This window comes from Primulina tabacum, chromosome 1, assembly GCF_025594145.1.
Source record: "Primulina tabacum isolate GXHZ01 chromosome 1, ASM2559414v2, whole genome shotgun sequence".
NCBI lineage: Eukaryota > Viridiplantae > Streptophyta > Magnoliopsida > Lamiales > Gesneriaceae > Primulina > Primulina tabacum.
The window spans coordinates 15,450,793-15,459,260 of record NC_134550.1 but is presented as its reverse complement, the minus strand read 5'-3'; the positions used below and the strand labels follow the sequence as shown (position 1 = coordinate 15,459,260).

The 8,468-nt window shown below is 33.2% G+C and overlaps 1 pseudogene; it reads right to left on the bottom strand.

The window, feature by feature from the left end:
• LOC142505644 (uncharacterized) lies at positions 1-5,240 on the bottom strand (annotated as a pseudogene).
• Positions 5,241-8,468: the final 3,228 nt, after the last annotated feature.

Below are 8,468 nucleotides of genomic sequence, written 5' to 3'. Positions count from 1 at the left end.
CTAAACTTTTGGCCCTCCGTTTTTTTGCATAAGTGCTTTTTCCTAATCCAGGCAAATACCGAATGAGCAATGATTGTGGAACTTCTCCTCCAAATCGGACCTTAGCTTCTATTACGATACGAATATCTTCTGGAATTCCTTTTTGCATTAGCAATCTCAATCTTTCACACCTTCCTGCATAAATTTTTCTTATAACATTTTCAGAAACAGAGGGAAAATATTTACAAATTTTTGAGAGAATTTCATCCATTTTGAAAAGAAAAGAAATGATTTGATTTTTTTTTTATTTTTGTATCAGCAATTGTGGGAAACTGATTTAACTGACTATGAGAGTCACGGAGTACCATTATCCGCCATTTAACCGGGAAAATAAAAATATTAAGAAAACCTGAAATAAAAACAAACAAACTTAAATGCAACACAAAAAAAAAATCAAGGATCAGAAAGGGAAATAAACTCTTCTTGAAAGATTTCATTTTCTAAAAATGGTTTAAGCCTTTGTCCATTTACTTTAAAAATATCACCATTTTTAGGATTTTCAATATCCACAGCTCCATAAGTATACACATGCTTTACAACATATGGGCCTGTCCATCTTGATCGTAATTTTCCTGGGAATATGTGAAGTCGAGAATTATAAAGCAAAACTTTTTTACCAATCTCAAAAGATTTTCTAAGAATTGTTTTATCATGAAATGATTTGATTTTTGCTTTATAAATCCTTGAATTCTCATACGCGTCATTTCTGAGTTCATCAAGTTCATTAAGTTGCAATTTACGCAATTTGTTGGCATCATCCATGCTTGAATTTAAAGTTTTGATCGCCCAATAAGCTTTATGTTCCAATTCCACAGGCAAATGACAATGTTTTCCATAAACCAACCTATAGGGAGACATATTCAATGATGTTTTAAAAGATGTTCGATATGCCCAAAGTGCATCATTAAGTCGCATAGACCAATATTTTCTATTTGAGTTAACAGTTTTTTCCAAAATTTGCTTTATCTCCCTATTAGCTAATTCAACTTGTTCATTTGTTTGAGGATGATAAGGAGTAGTTACTTTATGAGTAATACCATATTTTTTCATTAATGAAGCAAATGGTTTATTAACAAAGTGAGTTCCCCCATCACTTATCATGGCTCGAGGAATTCCAAATCTACTAAAAATATTTTCTTTTAAAAATTTGATGATGATTTTATGATCATTTTTTCGACATGGAATTGCCTCTATCCATTTGGAAACATAATCAACTGCTACTAAAATATACAAGTATCCAAACGACGATGGAAAAGGTCCCATAAAATCAATTCCCCAACAGTCAAATATTTCAATTTCAATGATAGGATTCAAAGGCATCATGTTTCTTTTTGAAATCGCACCCAATTTTTGACAATTTTCACAGATCTTGCAGATTTCGTGGGTGTCTTTAAACAAAGTGGGCCAATAAAACCCACACTGCAAGATTTTTGCAGCCGTTTTCCTTGAAGAAAAATATCCTCCGCATGCTTCTGAACGACAAAATTTAATGACACTACTTACCTCATTGTCGGGTATGCAACGTCGAAAAATTTGATCTGGACAATACTTGAACAGATACGGATCATCCCAATAAAAGTTTTTTACCTAATTCAAAAATTTTCTTTTATCTTGGGAACTCCATTGCGGTGGCATTTTTCCTGTCACAAGAAAATTTACTATGTTAGCAAACCAAGGTGTAGTAGTAACTGAAAATAGATGTTCATCAGGAAAATTATCGTTAATTGTTGTCATTTCACAAGATGATCCTGTTAATAGTCTCGATAAATGATCGGCTACGACATTCTCGGTTCCTTTTTTATCTTTGATCACAATGTCAAATTCTTGGAGTAACAAAATCCATCGTATCAGTCGTGGCTTTGCATCCTGTTTGGTCAACAAATATCTAATAGCAGAATGATCAGTAAACACAATAGTCGTTGATCCAATCAAATAAGAACGAAATTTATCTAATGCAAATATTACAGCAAGTAGTTCTTTTTCAGTTGTGGAGTAATTCATTTGAGCATTATTTAAAGTTCTACTTGCATAATATATCACATAAGGCTTACCTTTTCTTCTTTGACCCAGTACTGCACCGACTGCATAATCACTCGCATCGCACATGGTTTCAAATGGTAAAGACCAATCAAGAGGTTGCATGATAGGAGCTGATGTTAAATATCGAATAATTTTATCAAAAGCATTTTGACATTCTTGAGTCCACTCAAATACAGTGTCTTTTGTTAAGAGGTTACAAATGGGTTTAGAGATTAAACTAAAGTCCTTTATAAACCTCCTATAAAATCCAGCATGTCCCAAAAATGAGCGAATTTCTTTAATGGTTTTTGGAGGGGGTAAATTGGCAATGACATCAACTTTTGCTTTATCAACTTCAATTCCATGAGATGACACGACATGTCCCAAAACAATTCCAGAAGTAATCATGTAATGACATTTTTCTCAATTTAAAATAAGACCTTTTTCCTCGCATCTTTTTAAAACTTTTTCCAAATTTTCAAGACAATTATCAAATGTATTCCCAAAGACAGTTAAATCATCCATGAAAATTTCCAAACAATTTTCAACCATGTCGCAAAAAATACTTAGCTTACATCTTTGAAATGTTGTTGGGGCATTGCATAAACCAAATGGCATCCTTCTGAATGCAAATGTTCTAAAAAGACATGTGAATGTAGTTTTTTCTTGATCTTCGAGTGCAATGGGAATTTGATAATAACCTGAATATCCATCAAGAAAACAGTAGTATGGATGACTTGCTACTCTTTCTAAAATTTGATCCAAAAATGGTAATGGAAAATGATCTTTTCTAGTGGCGTCATTTAATTTTCTATAATCAATACACATCCGCCAACTAGATAGGACTCGACTTGTTAACAATTCACCTTTTTCATTTTTTTATCACTGTGATGCCAGATTTTTTTGGAACTACTTGTGTTGGGCTTACCCACTTACTATCAGAAATAGGGTAGATAATCCCAACATCAAGTAGTTTGAGAATTTCAGTTTTCACAACATCTTTCATGTGTGGATTTAATCTCCTTTGTGATTGTTGAGATGTTTTTGCATTTTCTTCTAAGTGAATTTTGTGTGTGCAAATTAGTTGATTAATGCCCTTGAGATCTTTTAGTGTCCAACCAATTGCATTTTTATGTCTTTTAAGCATATCAACTAATTTACCTTCTTGATCACTTTCTAGTTTGGAAGAAATTACCACCGGATATGTTTCATCTTCTCCAAGAAATGCATACTTCAATTCTTCTGGCAAGGGTTTTAACTCCAATATGGGTGGTTCATCTTTGTTCTCATATTTTGCATCAAATTCTTTCTCTGATCCTGGTAACGAGTGATACCTGATAAAATCATCAAGATCAATTTCAATATTTTCTTTAACAGTTTCAATTGAACAAATATCTAATTGATCACGAGTACTCTCTTCTTGAATGTTTTCTTCCACAAGAGTTTCAATAAGATTTTCATCTTCACCTTCATCTCCTTTGTCATGTGGTTGCTTACAAAGATTAAAAACATTGAGCTCCAAGGTCATGTTACCAAATGACAACTTCATTATTCCATTCCTGCAATTTATAAGGGCATTAGAAGTTGCTAAAAATGGACGACCCAGAATTACAGGAATTGCATTACAAGCTTTGATAGGTTGTGTATCTAAAACTATGAAATCGACAGGATATACAAAGTTATCAACTTGGACCAATACGTCTTCTACCATACCTCTTGACACTTTAAAAGATCTATCGGCAAGTAAAAGTGTTACCGAATTAGATTTTAACTCGCCTAGATTGAGTTCTTGATAAACTGAATATGGAAGTAAATTCACACTAGCTCCAAGATCAAGCAAGGCTTTTTTAATCTTTCGTTCTCCAATAAAACATGAAATAGTAGGACAACCAGGGTCTTTGTATTTCAAAGAATTATTATTTTGAATGATTGCACTTACTTGTTCAGCTAAAAATGCTTTCTTTTTCATATTCAATTTTCTTTTCACAGTGCACAAGTCTTTCAAAAATTTGGCATATGATGTACCTCTTTTATTGCATCTAATAAAGGAATATTAACTTTTACTTGTTTAAAAATATCATATATATCAGAATTCAAATTTGATATTTTTGTATTTTTCAATGCATGAGGGAATGGTGGTGACACTGTCTGTTGAACCTCCTCTTCGCAAGTTATGGGTTCCACTTCCTTACTCTTTGGAGTTGATTTATCATCATCTTCACAAGGTTCAAGAATGGATTTTTCCACAACCTTACCACTTTGAAGGGTAATAACAGATTTTACCTGATCCATCGATTGAGTTCCAGAAGTTCCAGTTTGTGAATGATGATCCTTGGGATTAGGCAGAGGTTGTGAAGGAAATTTACCTTTTTCATGAACATTAAGTGCATATGCAAATTTAGCAAGAGTATCTTTTAAATCTGTCATGGTTTGAACAGTTTGAGTATTGATAGACTCTTTCTTTGCAATGAAAGAATTCAATGTATCTTCCAAATTTCTTTTAGGTGGAGGAACATAAGGTGCATAATTTTGAAATTTTTTTTGATTTTGGAAATGTGGTTGTGAAAATTGTGCAGCATTATCATTCCTCCAACTAAAATTTGGATGATTTCGCCAACCTGGATTGTAATTTTGAGAAAATGGTTCAAAATTTGGCCTTTTGAAATTGTTCAAAACATTGGCTTGTTCATGGAGACATTCTTTAAAAGAGGGCAAAGTGGGACAATCTTTTGTAAAATGATCACTTGTATCACAGATGTGACACACAATTTCTTGAACAGATTTTAATTGACCATTCTTTTTCAATTCAAGTGCCTCAACTTTTCTTGCCAAAGAGGTAAATCTAGCTTGAAGATCATGTTCATCTTTGAGATTGTACATACCTCCACCAGATGTAGGAGATTGAATCTTGTTTGATGGTTCGATTGTACCTATAGTGTCCCAATTTTGAGCATTTTCAGCTAATGAATCGAGATACTCAATTGCCTCATTTGGATCTTTATCTTCAAATGTTCCATTACACATAAATTCAACCATTTGCCTATCTTTAGGTGTTAAGCCTTCATAAAATTGAGAAACAACTCTCCAAATTTCAAAACCATGATGTGGACAAAGATTAAGCAATTCTTTATATCTATCCCAACACTGATAAAAAGTTTCTCCTTGTTTTTGAGTGAAAGTGATGATTTGTCTTTTGAAAGAATTTGTTCTATGAAATGGAAAAAACTTTTTCAAAAATTGTTGTTGCAATTCATCCCAAGTTCGAATGGATCCCGATCTAAGATTTTGTAGCCAAGTTTTAGCTTTATCTTTTAAAGAAAAAGGAAAAAGTTTAAGTCGAATGGTGTACATGCTACAATTTAGATCATTATATGTGTTGCACACTTCTTCAAACTCTCGTAAATGCATGTATGGATTTTCAGAATCTAAGCCATGAAAATTGGGTAAAAGTTGGATAATACCAGGCTTAAAATTGAAATGAGATGCATCAGGGGAAAAACTAGACATGAAAGTGCACTAGTACGTGTAGGATTCATGTGATCTCTAAGTGTTCTTCGTCTATCATGATCATGTTGAGATTGAATTTCATATTCATTTTCTTGGATGAGTTCTTCCAACATGTTTTGTAAAAATAAAGGGTTATTTCGAATGATTCGACCACTAAGTGTACGTGACCAAATGCTCATGCAAATGCAAATGCAAAAGAATAAAAACACACAAAAGCAATAAAAATTTAAATAAAGAAAAATAAACTATAAACAAAATTAAATAGACTTGAAATTAAATTATACTTCCCTGGCAACGGCGCTAAAAACTTGTTGCGACTTTGATTGTTGCACTCCCAAGAGCAGGTTGTCCACAAGTAGTATAATTCGGTGAGTCTGAATATCGTATCCATAAGGAAGCTAAGGTAATTACAAGTCCACTACAATGTCTTTTTGTTTTTGTTTTTGTTTTTGTTTCTTTTTTATTTTAATTGTTTGAATCTTTAATGGGTAAATTTTAATTGTTCAAATTTTAATTTAAGTAGTTGAGATTAAAGGATCCACTCTTGGTATTTTAATAAAGTTAACATTAACTGAACATTATTGAAATCCACTTAATAAAATGGTTCCAATATATTAAATAATCATATTTATATTATGTTATATATTATTATCTTATAAGTATATAATATATACCAAAATTTATAAATGTGGTCAAGTATTTATTGTGCTATATATATTTTTAAAGACTAAATCAAGGTTCCCACTTTAAATGGTTGGTAAAACCAAACAAACATTTAAATGGTACCAATAAATTAATACTATGATATATTCATATATAATAAATCAAGGCATCCACTTTAAATGGTTGGTAACACCAAACTAACATTTAAATGGTTCCAAGAATTTAGTGTAACATATAGCAACAATAAATCAAAACTCCCACTTATAAGTAGGGTATAAAAATGCTTAAAGAAATAAATATAACATAAACAATAAATAATGATTAAATAATATAAATCAGATTTTTACCTTTTAGTAACTTTGTTATCATGCCAAGAGTTTCACCTTTTCATCTCAACTTTAGGAAGTTAGCTATTCATTATTCAAAGTGTAAAACTTTGAATATGAAATTAACATGCTAATTATATTTAAATGAAGAAATAAATAAAAAATATAGAGATAAATATTATGAACTCAAAGGTTTGTTCATAGAATGAGGGATATCTCAATACATTACAATGCACCCCTATTTATAGCCAAATTTGGGGAGACAACCACAAATAAAATATTATTTTTTTACACAAAAATCTTCATTGGTGTTCCAAGATATTATATTATATTACACATCACTTTTGAAAATCTTCTTCTCCGAATGTGCTTCTTCACATAAAAAAAAAACATGTGGATAATTGAGTTGTCTAGTTGTGGTATTTTTTTCAAACCATTTGACCAATTAATTTGAGAGATATGGTCAAAATACTAGAGCATGGTAAAACTGTCACTCCTTTGGTAACTTTATTTGTTGCTTAATTTGATCCCAATTGTGAGAGGATTTTTATCTCATGCTTGCTACCAATATTGTAGATATTAACATCAACTTTCTACAGGTCCAAGAATCATCTTAATCCCATTTGCAACGCCAAGTTTATTCTTGTTTTATCGAACCTGTAAAAAATAGTAAAAATTTGTAATTACACAACAACTTATATTTTATACAATTTATTATAAAACATATAATATTTTTAAACATTTAATAAAACAAAACTATATATTTATATTATAAAACATTTAATTAATGTACAATTTTTATGTTTATAACCTAAGTCCTAATTAGTGAATTATTTAGTATTTAATTATGTTAAACCCTTCCCAAACCTCAAGGAAACTCACGCCCCACACCCGTTTTCAATTTAAATTCTTTCTCCCAAAACACTACACACGGCCGCACACTTTTAAACAATTAAAACTCTCCCCTACCAGCATAAACACACGGCACACACATCAAAAGTGGAAGGAAAAAGCATCAAGTTTGATAGATTTTTCAAGCCGTCGTTTCTCGTCGCCGTTCTTCGCTTCGTCAACGGATATTCGTGCGTTAAAAACGCAAAGGCACGTCATATTCTCCTTTTACTCATCATCACACCATAGTATTTGTTTATGCATGATTTTTAAAGAAAAACATAGCACACAAGTTAAATTTTCGTAACTACATGCTTATGTGTTCTAAATTGGTGTTTTTAATTTTCAAAATCATGTTTTTATGTGTTTAAAAGGGCTGCCATGATTAGGACTTGATCAAGCATGAATTTACACAAGTTTAGGGTCATAAAACTCAACCGAAAACACTGCACAAATCAGAAACACAAAAGCTGGAAGCACTTTTCTGTCATGAGGTTGAGGGGCTCGGTTTTATGAGTTGCAGGACTTGGCTTTGGTTCGGTTGGGACCAGGGCATGGCTAGGGTCTGTTATGGGTCAGGGGTAGAGTCCTAGCCACGCTAGGACTCGAGACCAGGGGCTGGGAGGAGTCCTTGCCAAGAAGGATTCCACCCGAGAGCATCAATGAGGCAGCGCAGGGGTGCTGTTGTGCAGGGAAGAAGGGGCTTGGCCTGGGGGTTCTGGGCTGGGCTAGGTCGACTCTTTAGGGTCCTAGGAGGGTGCTTAAGGGCTGGGCCAAGGGCTGTGCGGCTGGGTCGCTGCAGGCGTGAGAAAAAAAAAAGAAGATGGAGCCGTGAGTGGGCATGGAAGACGCGCAGGTTGTTCCTTGGATTCAGAAGCTTCGCTGCTGGGTTCCGGACTTTGGGATGGTCTGGGGATGGTCTGGCGTGGTCCAAGGGAGGTTAGGGTCATGGGTGGTCGGTGGTTAAGGGCTGGTAGAGTTCTAATGCAACTAGGAGTCCTAGATAAGCTAGAAAGCACTCAC